Genomic DNA, 19,983 nt, shown 5'->3' on the forward strand with positions numbered 1-19,983 from the left:
GTTCTCATTGTTGTAAACACTTATCTTTGGGGCTAATATTAACAATTTTCTTCAATTTCTGTCTTAATCATAATTCAAAATATAACCCTTTGGGTAGCACTCTACTACTAAACTACTGCCATCTGCTTATTCATTAAAGAGGCTATTTTGAGTTTTGGACTTACTAGAGAGCTCAGAATTTAACAGATGTTTCACATACATTTGACCACAACTGTGCATGAAAGAGGTTACTGGAACCATTTATGATATACCATAAACAGGAATTAGTAAGTCAGTTACTCATACATCATGTCCTGAATAATCATCGTGGAAATTCTTTTTTGTTTCCCCCTCAGATGTCAGTAGCATCAATAACGGATTTTTTCCCAATAAATATGTGTACATGTGGAATTCCTGACTATGTGGCATCACTGTGTTAATTGCTGTGGATTTTGTGTAGAAGAGCATATCAAATTCTAGCTAAGGATACAGAATGTGTAAACATAATTGAATACAAGGTGAAGAGTTCTATCATAAAGCTAGACAGAATTCATGATAAGGAATTAAGCAAGCTTAATGTTTGTCCCAATATTTTAAACAGAGTTGAGTAACTAAAGGAAAAATAAAAAATCACAGGGTATTCATGGAATTAGAAGGGGGTGGGGGGATGCAATGAATCAATGAATGAGGTTTATGGAAAGTTCTTTTAGAATCCCTTGGATTTTAGTAAGGGAACCCAGATAGGCTCACTAAAGGAAATATTCTGCTTCCATGAGTCTCTATAGTCTTTCTTTGTCAACTCTCATAATTTAAAGGGTTTATTGACATTCATTACTATTGTTTTTCATGGGGTGAGGCAGAATTTTTCTGCATATTTTTACCCCAGGAGAAGTAGAATAACATTTCTGATGTTGCAGAATTGGTAAGTGAAAAATTCGCTACTCTCCCATATTTCAAGGTGGTGCAGAAAATACAGTAACCAGATGGTCCAAAGCTGACTGATGGCTCTCCCTTTGAATAATATATTATTGTGCACATATTCTAGAACTATTTAAGCAGAGCAGTATGACATCATTTAAGTTTGAATGTGGGATCAGCTGTTCTAAAATTAGGAAAAACAAGAGCAAAATAAAAGCATACAATAATAGTAGCCAACATTTATTGGATACATATTAATACAATTTACCAAACATAACTATAGATATTCTTGCTTTATATATAAGAGAACTTAACCAACTAGGAGTTGTGGTTTTCAAACCACTGTGTAATGCTCTACAGACATCTCCATATGTTCCTACCATGTAGTCATTTTTATTATTCATAAGGCAACTGTGTTTTAAAAATGCTCATTTAAGAAAAATAAATATAGATGGTCATCTACATATAAAATTCTCCATTGTTTTCTCAAAATGCTTATTTCTACCTATGGGGTCATTTTAGATCTTGTTTTCTACCTTTTCTCATTTTTCTTGCAAATATGTATTTTATTCAGGTAACCAATCTCCTAAAAGACTGAAAATCTATGAGAACAGAGAAAATTAGATGACTTAGCCTCTTGATTCATCTTGAAACCTGCCACCAGTCACATGTCTATAAAAACAGACAAGAATGGTTCAGAGACTCAGAGTAAATGTTTCCACAGTAAAAAAAACAAAAAAACAAACAAACAAAAAAAAACAAAATAAAAAAAAAAATAAAAAAAAAAATAACAACAACTATATATATATATATATTGCAGAAAAAGTGTTTAACAAGATACAACATCCATTTATGATTAAAACACTTAGCAACATGGGTATAGAAGGAAAATACCTTAACATAATAAAGACAATATATGACAAACCCTCAGCTAATATCATGACTACCTATGAAAAACTGAAGACCTTTGCTCTGTGTTCAGGAACAAAACAAGGCTGTCCCCTGTCACCTCTGCTTTTGAACATAGTATTGGAATTCCTCACCATAGCAATCAGGCAAGAGGAAGAAATAAAAGGCATACAAATTGGGAATGCAGAATTTAAATTGTCACTTTTTTGCAGATGACATGATGCTATATATAGAAAGCCCTAAAGACTCAACCAAAAAGTTATTAGAAACAGTAAGGGAATATAGTCAAGTTGCCAGCTACAAAATCAATGTACAAAAGTCCATTGCATTCATATATATTAACAATGAAATCTCAGAAAAAGAAATTAAAAAAAAAATCCCTTTTGCAATTGCAATAAAAATAATAAAATACCCAGGAATAAACTTAACCAAGGATGTGAAAGATTTATATACTGAAAACTATAAGACATTTTTAAAAGAAATTGAAGAAGGCACAAAGAAATGGAAAGCCATTCCATGTTCATGGATTGGAAGAATCAACATAGTTAAAATGGCCATATTACCCAAAGCAATATACAGATCTAATGCAATCCCCATCAAAATCCCAATGGCATTTAAAAAATAGAACAAAAAATTATGAGATTTGTTTGGAACAACAAAAGACCCCAAATAACCACAGCAATCCTAAGGAAAAAGAACAATGCTGGAGGTATCACGCTCCCTGACTTCAACTTTTACTACAGGGCAACAATAATCAAAACAGCATGGTATTGGCAGAAAATAATACACCCAGACCAATGGAAAAGAATTGAGAACCCAAAAATAAGCCCACATAAATATGGACAGATAATTTTTGACAAAGAAGCCAAAACATACAATGGAGAAAAAAAAAAAAAAAAAAGAGAAAAAAGACAGCCTCTTTTTCAATGATGCTGGGACAATTGGAAATTCACATGCAAAATAATTAAACTGGACTGCTATCTTTCACCATGTACCAAAATTAACTCACAATGAATCAAAGATCTAAACATCAGACCAGAAACAATAAACTGCATAGAAGAAAACATAGGTACTAAACTTATCGACCATGGGTTCAAAGAGCATTTTAAAAATTTGACTCCAAAGACAAAGGGAGTAAAAGCTAAAATAAATGAATGGGACTGTATCAAACTAAAAAGCTTCTGCACAGCAAAAGAAACCATTGACAAAATAAAAAGCAACCAACCGAATGGGAGAAGTTTTTTTGCAAACAATACCTCAGATAAGGGACTAATATCTAAAATACAAAAGGAAATCATACAACTTAACTACAAAAAATCCAATTAAAAATGAGCAGAGGACCTGAAGAGACATTTCTCCATAGAGGGCATACAAATGGCAAATAGACATATGAAAAAATGCTCAACATCACTAATCATCAGAGAAATGCAAGTAAAAACCACAATGAGATATCACCTCACCCCAGTTAGAATGGCTATCATCAACAAGACAAATAGTAACAAGTGTTGGAGAGGCTGTGGAGAAAAAGGAACCCTCATGCACTATTGGTGGGAATGCAGACTGGTGCAGCTGCTATGGAAGGCAGTGTGGAGGTTCCTCAAAACATTAAGAATAAAGTTACCATATGACTCAGCAATCCCTCTCCTGGGTATCTACCAAAAAAATCTGAAAAAATATCTCCATAAAGACATGTGCTCCAATGTTCATTGCAGCTTTATTTACTGGTCAAGACATGGAAACAACCAAAGTGCCCTTTGATAGATGAATGGATAATGAAGATGTGGTATATATACACAATGGAATACTATTCTGCCATAAGAAAAGATGAAATAGTATTATTTGCAACAACATGGATAATCTTGAGATTTTAATGCTTAGCAAAATAAGTCAGACAGAAAAAAGTCGAGAACCATATGATTTCGCTGATACGTGGTATATAAAACTGCAAAAAACAAAAGAACAAGACAAACATATAGACACAGACAATAGCTTAGTGGTTACCAGAGGGTGAGGGGGGGAGAGAGGTGGTAGATGAGGGTAAAGGGGTCTCCAATACATGGTGATGGAAAGAGAACTGACTCTGGGTGGTGAGCACACAACGTGATATATAGATGATGTATTACTGAATTGTACATTTGAAGTCTATGTAACCTCACTAACAATTGTCACCCCAATAAACTTTAACTATATCTATATCTATATATAGATATCCTCTCTCTCTCTCTCTCTCTCTCTCTCCACACACACACACACACACATATACCTATCCATATACCTATGTCTATCTATCTATAGATAGATAAACAGATAGATAGGTAGGTAGATAGATAGATAGATAGATAGATAGATAGATAGATAGATAGATAGATAGATAGATAGACAGACAGATAGACAGACAGATCGGTCTTCTCTTTATATGCTCACATCAAGACAATTGAGGTTTTGAAACATAATTCAGACTTGAAATAAGTCCTGTCCCAACAGAAGAAACTTATTAGGAATAAGGGAAAAAAACTTCAGCCACAAGAGGAAACTGTGGTGTGACTTGAACTGGGGAAAGAGCAGCATTACAACACAGTTCAGGGCTGTTAGAGTTTATTGTTTGGAGTATTCTTTTGTCTTCCTGATGTATTATTAATGCTTTGTAAATAAGGGCTCACAATATACCAGTTTACATGAATTTTCACCAGCTGGCCCTGCCCTCGGGAGCTGTATGTGTAATAAAAGGAATGAAATCAGCATACTCCTCATGTCATTTGGTATAAGTCAGGCCCCACTCTCTAGGCAGAGGAAGAATTTTGAATTACAATTGTGAATGGATATGTTTATTTTATTCTGTTTAAAGCTACTTAAATCTCCACTAAGCTAATCATTATGCTTCAATTTAGGTTACATGGAAGAATTCAGCAAATACTGTCTCCTGATCTTATGTTGGCCTTCAGTATGTAGCCATTACACATTTTTATTTCTGTATTTCAATCTTACCAATTTGCCAAGATAATTCACTTTTCATTGGTTGCCTTTTATCTCTCTGTTGATTTCCAGTTTACTCTCTATCTGGTTTTACATGTTAATTTAGTATTTCTTCTATGCCCGTGGGTTACTTCTGCTTCAGCTGAACCATAATAAATGTAAGTTCAGTACTTTCATCACATAAAAGAGAGCTTGAACTTTTTCATAGTTTAGTCCAACATACATATTGTATTGCATTATTTTCTGAAGGCTCTTGTTTTATACGAAGTGAAAGAATGTTGAGATTAAATTTTATTTTTTAGGAAAATGTTAAATCAACATTGCAAGGTATGTTTATAGTGTGTGTGTGTGTGTGTGTGTGTGTGTGTGTGTGTGTGTGTGTGTGTTAGAATTTAAATCATTGGGGTAGGAAGCTGTGATTGATAGTGATTAATGTTTTTATCAAACACCTTTTGTTGACGCGGGAGATATTAATCTCTCCAAGGAAACGCACCTTATCCCTGTTCAATAGCTCCTTCTTCATTGTGGTACCTTCACCCTGAGAAGGGTTACTGAAGCCTGTCTATGTCATAGATGGGAGTCATCTTGCCGGAACATAGAAAATATCTTATAATATGAAAACAGAGTTTCATAAGCTCCCTCCCACAAGTATATCTGATTTAGTTGAGGCATGTATCTGTGGTGTGAAATTGTGTGGCATTAGTCTCTAAAGCCAAGAAGCATATTTCACAAAAAGCTTTGAAGATGTTTTTAAATGGCTCATGTGACGTGGAGTAGCTATAGGAATTAATTGATTAAGACATATTTCTCTGAAGCAGGTAGAGGGTATTGCTTATCTATTCTGGGCATTAGAATCATTGGCTATAAAAATAGCTCAATTTATTGTGCTAGACTGTGCCAGCCACTGTTTCAATATGTATTCACTCAGAATACTCACAACTGTCTTAAATGGTAAGTACCGTTATCTTCATTTTCCAGATGAGGAAACTGAGACAAGGAGAGTTTAAGTAATCCAGCTAATACCAAGCAACCAATACCCTGGATATTTATTTCTAGAGTCCTCATTCTGTCCATGTGCTGCACTATCTCTTCATGAGTGTGGTCGTGTTCACCCAGATCATGAAGTGAGTGATGCATAGCACCTCCTAAAATCCCCCCACTTAAGGTAGGATATCAGATATAATATAATAATAGGAGTTGTGACTCCCACACACTGGAAGGAAATGTCTTCTACGTAATTGTATGGAAGTCATATTTATGGCATTGTGTGACTCCTTATATAAGTGTCCAGTTCAGGTACTGTAACTGACAGCAAATCATAAAAACAAAACAAAAACAAACAAAACAAAAAAGCACTAGAATTTAGCTTTTGGATAAAATCATTTTTAGCCATTTTAAGAGTTGTCTGTCACAAAGCAAACTGTAGCTGAAAATTAAGAAAGACTGTTACTCATGTCCTGGGATGCCTGCCTGTAATGTAAGTTCTGGGGAAAATACAAAACTCTACTCTGCTTAAGATAAAAAGAGACTGTAGTCTGTTAAGCACAAGATAGTTAGGTCTGTGTTTCTGCTCTTACCATAACATCAATGACTCACTATCCCAAGATGTTTTGCAGAACTTTGGTTTGTTTGCAAGAAGACTTCCCAACCTCAGTCACGATGACTCCAGAGGAGAAATAAATCAGATGAAGAAAATTGTGGAAGCTTACATCATCACTGACCAACTATCACAGCCCTTGACCCTGAACAATTTAGTCATGATTGTTTGCCCTTAAAAGACCCTGACTGTAAGCTATTGGGAGCTTTGGTCTTTGAGCATTAGCTGTCCATCCTCCTTCATTGGCATCTTTGTAATAAACGCCTTCTTTCTTTCACTGCACCCCAGGTCAGTGTAATTGACTTTCTGTGTGTTGGGCGAATGAACCTGGTTTCAGATTCTATAACAATTTGGGGAGAGTAAGAAGAGACTGTTCCTAGTAGACATCTCAACCACAGCATATTGGCCCTTGGCCGGTCTACACCTTTGTAATCTGTCAGCAGGTGCCCAAGTTTAATTTTCCCAGAGACAGCCCCAAGTGTTTGGCTGCTGGCTTGGCATAACTGGCCCACTTAGCTATGGTTCTGCAGTGAAGGAAACAAGACACCTGGCTTGTAAGACACCTCTGGTAAGTAGCGAAGCTTGTGTGCCATGGCACCAAGGTTCTCTCCCTTTGGGCATTTGGTTCTGCTTAGACACAGGACATGGGGTTTTGGAGGGACTTTCCCTAAATAGCCTGAAGGACTAAAGTCTTTTGAAGCCATATTTGATTTGTTTGGGAATTAGTAAGCTAGTTCTTAAATTTGAGATTTTTTCACAGCCGACCATGATAACTTAAAATAATCGGAGATATGAGCTCAGTTCTAACCTGTAATACTGTTGCTGCATTTCACGAAATTGGGAAATTTTTAGCTATGAATTCATGAAAAGAAAAACGTGGTGTTTCATTATAACACTGCCTGGCCACCATGTTCCCTTAGATCTGGGGGACAATGGCCAATGTATGGATCCTTACATTACACCACTATCTTTCAATTGGAATTATTTTGAGAGAAAAGGAAGGAACGTGGGATGAGATCCCTTATGTACAAGCTTGCATGTTATTGTATCAGAGTGAGCCGATACAGAGGGAATGTATCATTTACAGAGGGATATGGTTCAGGGGGAGACTTCCCAGCAAATGGAAGGACAAAAGGTGTGGCCTGACTCTCAGGAGGTGAGAGATCAGCAAACGTGTTCTCCCACTGTACGTCCTCCACCACATGCTGGATAGAGTGCAGAGCTAGGGCCCCGAGGTACGGGCAATAGCCTCTCCTGATCTGGCTGGACCAGAAAGGAAAAGGGACAAACCACAGGAAGGGGGAATGGTTTCCCCCTCTTGTGTCTGACTGAGCACACAGTTCCCCCAGGGAGCCACTCCAGTACAGGAGGGGGCAATTCACCTTGAGACAAATGACAATCAGGGGAGTAAATGCTCAGAAGAGTCAGCAGGTTTTGTGTGGGTACATTCCTCATTTTCTACTTCTTATTTAAACAACTGGAAGAATAACAGGCCTGTCTTATGGAGACCATCGAAAGAGGATGTAAAGTGTTTCCTTTCCAGCTTTGCCACTCATAACACAGATTGAGTGGATGTTCAAAGACTGTTGAATACTTTGCTGACTGCAAAAGAGAGTAGTGATAGAAAAGGCCAGAGAAGCAGCTAACCCGCTGCTCTCGAGAACCCGGCAAACCCTGTGCGGGCCATTGCCTCCGTTGCAACCCACAGTGGATCGGCTGGGACGTGAATGAGCGAGGAAGAACTAGGACTGAACATGATCAAGACGGCATTTAGTAGGATTGCAGAAAGGGATACTAAAGCAGCGGAGTTTTAATAAGGTCCATGAGCCACATCAAAGACCACGAGAAAACCCCTCTAAATTTTTTTAAAGGATCTATGAGAATTACCACCAATATACAGAAGTACGTCCTGAGGACACTGCAAACTTTAAATTGGCAGAACAGACTTTTGTCATCCAATGTGCTCCGGACTTCCAGAGAAAGCTACAAAAACTAGAGGGCATTTATGGAACGCCTATATCCCAGTTGGTGGAGGTTGCTTTGAAGGTCTTTAACAGCTGGAATCAAGCACGGGATCGGAAAGAACAAAGAAGAATGAAACAGCAGGCTTCACTTCTCATGGCAGCAGGGTCCGGAGGACCAGACACAAAGTAATTTGTTCCAAATTAAGACCTCTGGGTTCCAAGGGGACCAATGGAGGACCCCAGAAAGGAACCCCTCCAAAGGGACACCGTAAAGTGGGTCTGAAACAGTGTGCCTACTGTAAATGAGAAATCCTCTAGAAGAAAGGGTGCTCGTGTTTGAATGAGCAGCCCAGAGAAGGGGACAGGAAAGCCTTGCTCATGCCTGAAATGACTGCAAGTGATGATGAATGAGGGCACCTGAGGGACCAACTTGGGGAGACAGGCTCCCACCAGGAAGCTTGGGTGACCCTATAGTTGGGAACCAGACAAATAGACTTTTGGATTGATACTGGAGCCACTTATTTGGTTTTAAACACTGGACTGGCTAAACTGACTCGAATAGTATGACTGCCCTGGAGTATCTGGCAAGCTTATGAATAAGCTCTTCTTAGAACCTCTAGACTGCCAATGGGTCAGCACAACCTTAAAACATAGCTTTCTGTACATGCTGAGTGTATGATCCCTTTATTTGGCAGAGATTTATTGACAAAACTTAATGCTAAAATGACTTTTGATCTGGGATGGCTGGACATTGAGCTGCTGTCAGAAGAAGCTCATGCCTTCCAACTGGCACTTCTTGGGCAGGGAACAGGAAGCCAAGTCACTGATGTCCTTCCTGAAAGGACAGCTTGAAGCAGGTAAGCATGGGAGCGTGAGCTGACAGGAGTCTGAGAAGAGCAAATATTGCCACAAAATGCAGGTGAAACTGGAATTGGATGCTAAACCCCTGAGCTTAAAGCAATATCCTTTGAAGGACTGAGCTAGATGAGAATACACTGCCTTTCTAGAATACCAGCTTACTTGACCCTGTAACACTCCCATCCTGCCACTTAGGAAACCAGGTAGAGAAGAACATCGCTTTGTTCAGGATTTGAGAGCCATACGTCAAATTTATGGAAGACATCACCCAGTGGTCCTGAATGCCTACACACTGCTGACCACCTTGTCCGGAACTTTTGCTGGTTAACATTGCTGGATCTAAAGAATTTTTTTTTTCTTTTTCTTTTTTGCATGCCATCGAGTCCAGAATCCCAGGAACGATTTGCTTCTTAATGGGCAGATTTAGAAACAAAAAGTGAACAATCACACTGTTGGACTGGGTTGCTGTGAGGCTGTGAGAACTGTCCAACCTTGTGTGCCCTGGCAATGGATTTAAGAGGGCTCCAGTTACAGGAGGGTGTTTTGCTTCAATATGTAGATGATATCATACCAGCCAGCAGATCTAAGGAAAACTCAGACAAAAACAGAGTCACCACTTTATTTTTAATTTTTTAATTTTTTTTTTTTTTGGCTGCTAGAGTTTATAAGGTTTCTAAAAAGAAAGTGAAAGTCTCTCAATCATCAGTAAACTGTTTGTCATTTGAATTGACTAAGGGACAGAGAAACTTCCTGACCACCGGGAGGCTATGGTAAGCGTGGCCATCCCAACCACAAGAAGACAATTATGGGGACTCTGAGGGGCGGCATGATTTTGCTGCATTTGGGTCCCTAGTTTTGAACTCATGGCACAACCTCTACCTGAGGCCTTAAAGGTGGGGGACAGTGATTCCGTGATTTGGACCGGAGATTGTCAGAGGGCTTTCCAAGATTTCAAAGAAAAACTGATCACTGCCCCTGCTTTACAATTGCCAGATTTAAAGAAAAGTTTTGACCTTTTCATGCATGAAAGAAAAGATAGCACTGGGATGATATCCTGAAAATTTGGAAAGTCCCAATGACTGGCTGCTTACTTCTGAAAGACGTTGGAAAGTTTGAGATCCATAGCTGCCACCTGTGACTTGATACAAGAGGTCACTTGGAGCCTGACCATGGTGCATACCTCACGTGTGCTGCTGCCGCTTAAACAGAAAGGGGACTGTTGGCTAATTTCAGGCCATGTAGGGAAATACGAGGAGATTTCATTAGATAACCCTAACATGACTCCTTAAATCCTGCTAACTTACTCCCAACTCCATCTCAAGGGCCTCTACATAACTGCTTGCAAGTTATTGAGCAAGTTTACTCTAGCAGGATGGACTTGACTGATGTGCCCTAGAAAGCCCAAATTTGAAGATGCAAACCGAGGGCAGCAGTTTTGTGGACCCAGGGGTCCAGAAGACTGAATATGCCTTACTGATTCTACAAGAGACCCGGAAAGTGGAAGCTCTCCCATCAGGCACCTCCGTGCAAAAGTTGAGGTGGTAGTTCTCACCTGTGCCTTCCACCTGGGAATAGATAAGAAACTAAATGATTACACTGACTCATAATGCATGCACATTGGGCTATTTGGAAAGACAGGGGTTTATTAACTTCTGGAAAGAAAATTAACTAAACATTCCTAAGAGATCCTGAAACTACCTGAGGAATTGACAATATGCATTGCCCAGGACATCATAAAACTGACTGTACTACACCTCATGGAAATAACCAGTCTGACCAGGCTGCAAAGTTGGCAACCGAAAACAAGGATACTTTGCTTATGGCTTAATTTACGGTATACGTTTGACACAGTTTAACCCAATACTCTCCTAAGGAGCTAGAAAGATTAAAAGAATGGGGGCCCAATCCCACACAGGCAGAATCTAAAACTTGGCTTGTGAATGACCAAGAAATAATCCTGTTCCCAAACACTTTGTGGAGGAAGTCACTGAGCTAATACACCAACGCCCACGTTATGGCTGAGATGCCACACTCCTATGGACCCAGCAGTATATCAGAGAGCCCGGGAGACAGAGAAATATACAGAGCATCACTCAAAAATGCATGATTTGTGCCAAAAATAACTCCAAGATGGGGCCAACCCCACCATAAATGGAAATACAAGCTAGGGGAGAAGGCCTTGGGGAAGACTGGCAAACAGATTTTACTGTAGATTTTGCTGCTTACCGGTTACAGTGGACACATTCACTATATGGGTGGAGGCATTCCCTTCCTGCTCTGCAAAGGCTTCTGCAGTAGTGAAAGATGTGCTCAAAGAAATCACCCCCAGGTCAGATTGCCCTTCTCCATTCAGAGTGACAATGGCAGTGTTTTTATTGCCTCTGGAACTCAAGACATCTCTAAGAAGCTCAGAATAAAATGGAACTTACATGTGTCCTGGAGACCTCAATCTACAGGAGAGACTAAGAAAATGAACCATACTTTAAAGGAGACAATAGCCAAAACCTGCCGAGAGACTAGCTGAGCCTGGGATAAAGTGTTGCCTATTGCACAGCTTAGACTTAGAGTGGCTCCTAGAAGAAGGCTTCAGTTAAGCCCTTATGAGATATTATATGGGAGACCCTCCCTATATTCTGAGCAGCTAAGTGGACAGGCAACTGATTTAAAGGTAAAATAATTAGACACTGTCAGGTATGTACAATCATCGAATGTTCTTCACCAATTTGCTTCTAATAGAATGATGTACCCCACAGATGTTCCCATCCATCTCAGTAAGCCTGGAAATCGGGTGTTCCTTAAAACTTGGAAGGACTGTCATCTTGAGGTTTAACTCCAAGCACAGCACATGGATCCTTACCAAGTTTTACTGTTAACTCCTTCTTCTGTTAAACTAGGGGGACTCAAGCTGTGGATTAATCACACTCCAGTAATGCTGGTTCCTGACCCAACTGCAGACCCCTGAGACCCAGCCTGCAGTAGATGCAAACACGCACAAAGGACAAGCAGCGACACCTGCTGACCAGTACACCTGTGAACCCAGACCAGGTCTCAAGCTGAAGCTTAAGAGAAACCATCATGGATAAGTCATAATTCCCATGAAAATATATATATTATATATATATTATATATATAATATATATATATTTAATATATATATACATACATACATATATATATAGCTAATGTATATATGCATATATTATTATTATACATATATTATTATTATATGTATCATTAGCTGGGGCATATTTTATTTTATCTTTTATTTGCTTAGCTATCCACATATGTTGCCTGATTTGTTTAATCATTTAACTTGTATTTGTGTGATAATAAGCCAAACCTGCTACTTACTGTACCAACATATGGATACTGTTTCATTCCTTTGTTAGTTAATAGTGATAATGCAACAGATGAGAAATACCTGTTACAACTTCAGACAGAACCAACCTCTAATGGTGAGAACAACTATTGGGATCCAGTTCATTGTTTACGCCTTTTCCTACAAATATTTGATTATACTGCTGGCCACAAACTGCCATGATTTTACCTCATGTTATTGCTCTCTGGACTTGTGCCTACGCTTGGCAAAATAGTTTGATGATTAAGATTTCCCAGGAATTAGTACAATCAGGGAATTTGACCCTAGTTTGGATTCATCAACCAAAACCTGTTACAGTTATAGCAGTAACAAATTTTTCTCTGGTAACTAACTTTTCTGTTCAATTAGACCAGCCTCTCCACCTGCGTATTGGGTTAGGTTAGTCAAGGTAGACAATTCTAATAACCCATGCCTGTTATTGTCAATGCCCAAGTATGGGCCTTCTCATTCAATGATCAGTACCCACTTCTAGAATCTTGTAAGTCACCCCTTGCATGTGGACACACCATACATATTGGGATAAACCACAATTTACCTCATTGTTGTGCGGGAGACCCTGCTCGCTGCGCCATTTGTCGGGCGGGGCGGCCTGCGGGGTCTCTGCTCCCGCTCCCCACACAAGAACGCAGGATATGGTGAGGCCAAAAAGGAGCACCCATGGAGCCATAGGTAGGGGAGTCATACCACTATATTCTCTCTGGCAGCACTATACTCTCACTGGAGGCTGGATCCACACTGTCCACAAATCGCCACCCACACTTGCCAGCCCAGCTGCCATCTTCTTGCTAGCCCCCATTCTTCTCTTCTTCTGCTAGCGTAGCCACAGCAGTTATATTGTGGCCAATGGCTCACTGGTTACAGCTGACGGCCAACTAGCCTCAGCTGATGGCCATCCCATCACAGTTGATGGCCATTTACTACCTGAGCCAGCAGCTTTCTATGTGAGGCCGAGAGCCTGGAAACTACTTTCTGGGGCTCTGCCCCCACACTCATGTAAACGTAATGTAAGTTTCTTCCCTGTGCTTCCCTCCAGAGATTACTGGGAAGAGATCTGCTCTAAGTGAAACATCCCTCTCACTCTACTCCTTTCTGTACTCCACTCAGCACTGTTAAAACTTTGCCACATACAGCTCCCAGGCCCCTCTCTCGGTGTTCTCTCATTAACCATACTGAATTAAATCAGACCTCTCCCTGGCTCCAAAATGTTGTGTGGGTTCTGACTGCTCCACTGACTGGCAATTCCCCAATCTGTCACTTTCACCTCAGGCATCTCTATTCCCTGAAATACACAATATTGAAATTAAGCCAATTAATAACCCTACAATGGCCTCTAAGACTTCAAGTCACAAAAGAAAGAAAAAGTCATAGGTCTTTCACTTCAAATCAAAAGTTAGAAATCATTAAGCTTAGTAAGTAAGGCAAGTGTGTAAAAACACAAGACAGTGTGAAAGGTGATCCTCTTATGTCAAACAGTTAACCAAACTGTGAATGCAAAGCAAAGGTTCCTGAAGTAAATTAAAAATGTTACTCCAGTGAATATGCAATAAGAAAGAAAAACAGGAAAAAGTTTTAGTGGTCTGGATAGAAGATCAAACCAGCCACAATTTTCCCTTAAGCCAAAACCTAATTAAGAGCAAGGCCACATCTTCAATTCTATGAAGGCTGAGAGGGTGAGGAAGAAAAGTTTGAAATTAACAGAGGTGGGTTCATGAGGTTTAAGATAAGAAGCCATTTCCGTAACATGAGAGTGTGAGGAGAAGCAGCGAGTGCTGCTGTAGAAGCTGCAGCAAGTCATGCAGAAGCTCTAACTAAAATAATGAATGAAGGTGGCTACACTGAACGATAGATTTTCAATGTAGATGAAATAACCTTACATTGGAAGAAGATGCCATCTAAGATTTTTGCAGCTGTAGAGAGAAATCAATGTCTGGTTTCAAAGCTTCAAATGACAGATTGATTCTCTTGTTAAGGGCTCATGTAGCTGGTGACTTTACGTTGAAACCAATACTCATTTACCATTCTGAAAATCTTAGCAACCTAAGACTTTTGCGAAATCTACTCTGCCTGTGCTCTATAAGCGGAACAACAAAGCTTGTTACAACATGATTTGTTGGATATTTTAAGCACCCTACCCCCGAAAAAAATTCTTTGAAAATAATACTGCTTATTGGCAATGCACCTGGTCACCCAAGAGTTCTGATGGAGATGTACACTGTATAGTGTTGTTTCCGTGACTATTAACACAACTTCCATTCTACAGTCCATGGATAAAGGAGTAATTTTGACTTTCAAGTCTTATTATTTAAGAAATACTAGGTAGGTGCAAAAGTAATTGTGGTTTTAAAGGTTAAAAATAATTGCAAAAACTGTAATTCCTTTTGCACCAACCTAATATATTATGTAAGGCTATAACTGCCTTAAATAGTGATTCCTCTAATAGAGTTAGGTAAAGTGAAAACTTTATGGAAGAATTCATCATTCTAAATGTTCTTAAAAATATTTGCACTTCATGGGCAGAGGTCAAATGATCAACATTTACAGGAGTGTGGAAAATGTGGATTTCAACACTTATTGATGACTTTGAGGGATTTAATGGAAGAAGTAACTGAAGATGTGGTAGAAATAGAAAGATAATTATAGTTAGAAGTGGAGCCTGAAGGTGTCACTGAATTGCTGTAATCTCATATTAAAATTTCAATGAAGGAGGAGTTAATTCTTATGGATGAGCAAAGAAAATGATATTTTGAAATGGAATCTACTCCTGGTGAAGATGTTGTAAAGATTATTGAAATGAACACAAAAAATTTAGAATATCCCATAAACTTATTTGATAAAGAAGGGTCAGGACTTGAGACGATTGACTCCAATTTGGAAAGAAGTTCTGTGGTAAAATGCTATCAAACAGCATGGCATGCGATAGAGAAATTGTTTCTAAAAGGAAGAGTCAATTGATACAGCAAACTTTATTGTCTTATATTAAGAAATTGCCACAGTCACCCCAAACTTCATCAATCACCATACTGACCGGTCAGCAGCCGTCAACACTGAGGCGAGACCCTGCACCAGCAAAAAGGTTATGACTCACTAAAGGCTCAGGTGATGGTTAGCATTTTTTAGCAATAATGCATTTTTAATTAAGATATGTATATTTTTTAGACATAATGCTATTGCACACTTAATAGACTACAATACAGTGTAAAAATAAATTTTATAAGCACTGGAAAACCAAAAACTCGGTATGACTTGTTTTATTGTGATATTCACTTTATTGCAATAGTCTAGAATAGAAAGAGGCCTGCCTTTACTTAAATCTACTAATGAAATGGACCCCTCAAACATTCATCATGAGGAGAGAAGATGTTCTGTAATAGAACACAGAGGAGTAACCCTCCCACCCCCCAAAGTATTAGTTAACTTTGACTAGGGCAGCGGTTACCAAAATGGAGGTTTGGAGAATCGGAATCTGAAAGGCATGTGTATTTGGGGAGTTTGAGAGGGTTCCTAGAAAAGATTCACTTAATCTCTCCATAGCAGGAAAAAATATTCCTCAAAATTATTCACCATTCTTTCCCAAAATTCCCCCAAATGCCAAGCAGCTTTCTTATTACTAAATTGGTTTTAGTGGTATCATACCCAAAATTCCCCCAAATGCCAAGCAGCTTTCTTATTACTAAATATGTTTTAGTGGTATCATACATTTAGTAAGGGGTGCATTGCTTGGAGAGGGTGACCAATGGAGCAGTCCCCGGAGAAAATGCACCTATTCAACATTGTTGGAGAGTATTCTGGATTAGATAAAACTGTCATGTGAACCCCGAGATTTGTTGGCAAATCTGCTCTTTTCTAAATGCATCATGGTTTGTAACCTCTATTAAAGTATATCCATCTAAAAATGGATACCCTGGGAGACCTAGAGCAAGCCTGCTTTACCTGTAAGGCTGTCCCTACAACATGAACAAAGCGTGATTTCCTAGCCACCAGGAAATCCCTGCTGCTCAAAAATGATTTCACTACTGCCTGTCACAATGAGTGAAATTTTACCATTATGAGTTACAATTTGGCACAATAAACTCTTGTCAAGATTATTGACAGGGTAAATGTGACATGCCTTGTTCAGGTCAGGCTGAAAGCTAGCTGATAAGACAAGTTCAGTGTGTACTTTGTCTCAATTCTGTAAAGTTCAATGGTGATTACCATTTTGGTGAAGCACAGCTGATTTCTTGTATGAAATGATTTATGGCTCTAAATAGAGCAGAATAACTGATCATTGCAGATTCTAGAGGGAAGCTTGAAGTGGGCTAAAATTATCATTTGAGCTCAAACCTTTGATAATCATAGTTTAAGGACCAAGACATGGGAATTATTCAAACACCGTGTCCATAGGACACGTTAGTGATGATGCAGCACTCTTTGTAGAAGGAATAACAATTAGAAAGAGACCTATTGTGTGCCAAGGACTGCTAGTCTCTCTGTTGATGCATCTCATGTAAACATTATCATAACCTTGGGGGATCTCCATTTTAAAAATGGGGAGATCTGGGGCTTAAACAGATTGATTATGAATTCTCACTTGGGCCTACATGACATCTAAGCTACCATGTCAAATTACCTCATTCAGGACAAAATACACATTTTTTGTACCACATGTATTATTTGGGAGGGAGTCAAAGTTCTACTGACTTCTGTGCTATGCAAATTGTAATTTCTGGATCCCTGTAGTGTCAGGAAGGAGTAAAGGAAACGAGCTAATTTTGTCAATAACCATAAGAAAGAATTTGATGCTTATGTAAGTACTAATTGTATTTTTTTTTTAAATCAAACTTTGCCAAATAACAGTATCTCATGTAAGGAGATAACCATATAAAGAAGAAAGTGAACTGATAAAAACTCAAAATCCATAAGATTGTCTTTCATTTCTCTTACTAATTCCTTTGTAATCTTTTTGGTTAATTATCATAATTGTGATTAGGTTGAATCAGATCAAACTGCACTTAGTGGTGTTTTTCCAAAGCAGGGGCTGGTTGATGCTGCATCTTTCCCTCTGTAATACTATTCCTTGTGACCAAAGATATGTGTTAGAGGACGGGTGGAGGGACTAGAAGGTTTAAGATGGGAACAGACTGCTGAAGTGTCAATTTTCTCTTTTTCTTTAAAACATACACATTTTACTTGAAAAGCAACTTACATTGGGATCCTATTTCATAATGTATGTGGTTCATTCCAGGCACTATGACTATTAAATTTCAACACTTATGTTACCCCCTCTTGGAAAACTGATGGAGGATGTTAAGTTGTGCACCCCAACCCCTTTAACATATGACCAGTTTATCTCCAAATCCCCAAATAAGCTTTCACATAAGGAAGGAGCTATCCATGTTAGAAGGACTCTGATCTGCAATCATGAAAACATCACACAGTTAAATATATAATAAATGGGTCTAAACCACACTAAAAGAACACAGACTAGGAAGATCCCCTCTCCTAGGAGCAAATCTTAATTTTCATTGTGGCACCAGTTACTGGCTGTCAGCAACAACCATAAGACTGTTGTGGTCTAACCATCTAAATAGTTACATCTCTAACAGAAATAATCTTGTAGATACAGAGAACGTTTTGATGGTGCCAGATGAGAGGGGAATTGGGAGCGTGGGTGAAAAGGGGAAGGGATTGAGAAATACAAATTGGTAGTTACAAAATAGTCACAGGGTGTAAAGAACAGCATAGAGAATATAGTTAATAATATTGTAATAACCATGTATGGTGTCAGGTGGGTACTAGAACTAACGGGGTGAGCACTCTGTAAGTTGTATAAATGTCTAATCACTATGTTATACACCTGAAACTAATTTAGTATAGCATGTCAACTGTAATCGGAAAATAAAAAAATCATAAATAAATATTTATGTGTCTATTTCTATTTCATCTATGCTATCTATCATCTACCTATTATCTATCTATCATATTTCCATCCACCCATCTATCTATGTATCATCTATCTAGACTTACAAAACAATATTTGGTTCATGTTTCTTGTAGTTCACATTGCTCCTTTATTTATATGACAATTCTCTATTGGTGACATTTATAAGAAAAGACCGAGCATTCAAGAGAACCTCAGAATGGATACTCTTTCTGGAGACAATGTCGTAGTCTCTGACTATTATCTTACCCAAGGTCCCCCTTGCCCCAGAGCAAGTCTACCTATTCAGCTCCACTTTCCGGCAGAAACATCTACTGATGGAGGCTGCTTTCCTCCTCATCTGTCTCCTACTTTGCAGTCACTCCTACCTCTATTGTTTGCTTCTTTCTGCTGGAGGGAAAAAAAAAAAATCCCTCTCTCTGCCTAGCCAGATCTTTCCATCCTTTTTCACTCATCACAGACCCTGTTTACTCCAGAACACGATGAGTATACAGTGAAATTTTACTTTCCTGAATTCCTACAGCTTTCCAGTTCCGATATGGGTATGTAACTGCCACACCAATAAAAACCATATCAATATCACTGTTCCAGCTGGAAGTAGTTGGTGCTGCTCCTGATCACACTCATACACACTAGAATACACTAGTGTATTCTAGAATACTCACTGTGAAGTGTGGTATTAAGTCTGAGAGGAACTGTCTCCTAGACAACTGGGTTCTTTCTAACAACACACACCTTAATCATTTCATTAATATTTTCATATTTCATGAATATAAATGTAATGTCTCAGACTGCAAACTGCTTTAGAAAGGGGCAGGTAATTTTTTTTTTTTTTTAAACAATGCTCTCAGGAACTGAAGGAGTGTAATTAATTAGCCACTTGCAAAACAGTTAAATCAATGGGATTACACCTTTTTCAATGTTAGAAAGAATAATATAATCATACTTATACTTTATTTGGTATGCAGAAGACATAAAATAAACACTGAGTCAAATTAATTTACACATCTGTATTTACATATGAATACTTAATTTTTATTTAGATTATTAATAGTGCAAAAATGGGTCCATACATGTCAAAGGTCATGAAGTTGTACCTTCCACTGTTTACTTCTGATACTGCTTTTTATGTACATACTGTGTTTCCCCGAAAATAAGCCCTAGCCGGACCATCAGCTCTAATGCGTCTTTTGGAGAAAAAATTAATGTAAAACCTGGTCTTACTTTACTATAAGACCCAGTCTTTATAATATAATATAATATAATATAATATAATATAATATAATATAATATAATGCCGAGTCTTATAATAATTTTTGCTCTAAAAGACACATTAGAGCTGATGGTCTGGCTAGGTCTTATTTTTGGGGAAACACAGTATGTCCCTTGCTTGGGGTTATTACATATAAAATTGTAACTACAAAAAGAAAACTGAAAGTAACAGGAATTTTCTTTTCAGTAAACAACCATTCTATTAACAACTAGC

General features: G+C 38.5%; 1 pseudogene; it reads left to right on the forward strand.

Moving 5' to 3' along the window:
* The first annotated feature begins 7,469 nt into the window (after positions 1 to 7,469).
* LOC141570514 (PEST proteolytic signal-containing nuclear protein pseudogene) overlaps positions 7,470 to 19,983 on the forward strand; it is a 32,915-nt pseudogene continuing 20,401 nt past the window's right edge.

Source organism: Rhinolophus sinicus, chromosome 17, assembly GCF_057876585.1.
Source record: "Rhinolophus sinicus isolate RSI-liver-muscle chromosome 17, RSI-T2T, whole genome shotgun sequence".
NCBI classification, from domain to species: domain Eukaryota; kingdom Metazoa; phylum Chordata; class Mammalia; order Chiroptera; family Rhinolophidae; genus Rhinolophus; species Rhinolophus sinicus.